Here is a 1,996-nt window from a genome sequence, read left to right as displayed (position 1 = left end):
GTCAAAGAGGATCCTGCTATGATGTATGTCGGAGAGTGTTTTGCCTATGTTCTCCTCTAGGAGTTTTATAGTTTCTGGTCTTATGTTTAGATCTTTAATCCGTTTTGAGTTTATTTTTGTGTATAGTGTTAGAAAGTGTCCTAGTTTCATTCTTTTAAAAGTGGTTGACCAGTTTTCCCAGCACCACTTGCTAAAGAGATTGTCTTTAATCCATTGTATATTCTTGCCTCCTTTGTCAAAGATAAGGTGTCCATAGGTGTGTGGATTTAACTCTGGGCTTTCTATTTTGTTCCATTGATCTATATTTCTGTCTTTGTGCCGGTACCATGCTGTCTTGATGACTGTGGCTTTGTAGTAGAGCTTTTAAAGAGAGTTATATTTTATTGTTGTTTCAAAGATCTCCCAAGTTAGATCAATATGGCATAACACTCTCAAATAAATTCCAGTTAGCCTATGAATAATTCTCTTTTATTTCAGCTCTTCTGTTTCTGTTTTCTCCTGAAAGTTACTCAGAAGAAGAAAAAAAAAATGAGAAACTACACGGAAATAAGAGAGTTTATCCTCCTGGGACTGTCCGATGACCCACAAGTTCAGGCTGTGATCTTTGATCTTTGTCTTTCTGCTCATCACCTACCTGCTCAGCATCACTGGGAACCTGACCACTATCATCCTGACCCTGCTGGATGCCCACCTCCAAACCCCCATGTGTTTTTTCCTCAGAATTTCTCCATATTAGAGGTGTCATTCACAACTGTCACTATATCCAGGTTTCTGGGTACCATTATTATAGGAGATAAAACCATTTCTCTTAATGATTGTATGGCTCAGTTATTTTTATTTTTTCATTCTCTTTGGAGTCACTGAGTTTTATCTTATGGCTACCATGTCCTATGACCATTATATAGCCATTTGAAAACTGCTGCATTACATGACCATCATGAATCATAGAGTGTGCACACTGCTTGTCTTGGCTTCTTGACTGGCTTCATTCTTTATCACATTTCCATTACTCATGTTCTCCCTACAGCTTGATTATTGCAAGTCCAATGTTATTGAAATTATACTTGTAATTTTCCCCCCTTTTACAACTTTCTTGTTCAGACACCAAATTCCTAGAGATAATGGTGTTTTCTTGTGCTGTGTTTACTCTGACATTCACTTTGGCATTAAATAATTCTGTCCTCCACATATATCATCAGAACAATTTTGAGGATCCCTTCTACCACTCAGAGGACAAAGGCCTTTCCATGTGTTCTTCCCACATGATTGCCGTCTCTATCTCTTTTGGAAGCTGCATTTTCATGTACATGAATCCATCAGCAAAGGACAGGGTCTCTTTGAGTGAGGGAGTAGCTGTGCTAAATACCTCTGTAGCCCCCATGCTAAACCCATTTATCTATACCTTAAGGAATTAGCAAGTTAAGCAAGCCTTCATGGATATGGCAAGGAAGAATGTACTTTTCTCATGGAAATGAAAAAATAAAAGTCTTATTTATTAGAGGCATAATGAAATGCAATTAAATAAAACTCAGAGCTTTTCAAAATCTATTAATAGTCATATTGTCTCCATGGAGTTATTTTTCATTACTCATATTTTCATTGACAGCAGCTTTGCAAGCATACTGTATACATTTTTTTTTCTATTCATATTCCCATCCTTCTCTCATACACTTCCCTACTTTTGGGCTCAGCTTTTCATTCTGTGCTTCCCAGTTGGCACCAGGGGTAAAGAATCCACCTGCCAATACAGGAGACACAAGAGACACAGCTTCAATCCTTGGGTGGGGAAGATCCTATGGAGTAGGAAATGGCAGCACACTCCAGTATTCTTGCCTGGAAAATTCTATGAACAGAGGATCCTGATGGGCTATAGACCATGCTGTTGCAAAGATCAAGCATGATTGTGCAGCTGCACATGTGTATTCCACTCTGTAACTATGAAACTGCCATTTCCTTCTTTGAAACTTTTAAAATCCCATGTCTTCCACAATATTTC

At 38.2% G+C, this 1,996-nt stretch overlaps 1 pseudogene; it reads left to right on the top strand.

Moving 5' to 3' along the window:
* The first annotated feature begins 528 nt into the window (after positions 1–528).
* On the top strand, positions 529–1,475 carry LOC120858037 (annotated as a pseudogene).
* Positions 1,476–1,996: the final 521 nt, after the last annotated feature.

This window comes from Oryx dammah, unplaced genomic scaffold (genome assembly GCF_014754425.2).
Source record: "Oryx dammah isolate SB20612 unplaced genomic scaffold, SCBI_Odam_1.1 HiC_scaffold_29, whole genome shotgun sequence".
Lineage (NCBI taxonomy): Eukaryota > Metazoa > Chordata > Mammalia > Artiodactyla > Bovidae > Oryx > Oryx dammah.
Note: the sequence above shows the minus strand (reverse complement) of the source record. Positions and strands in the feature narration are given on the sequence as shown.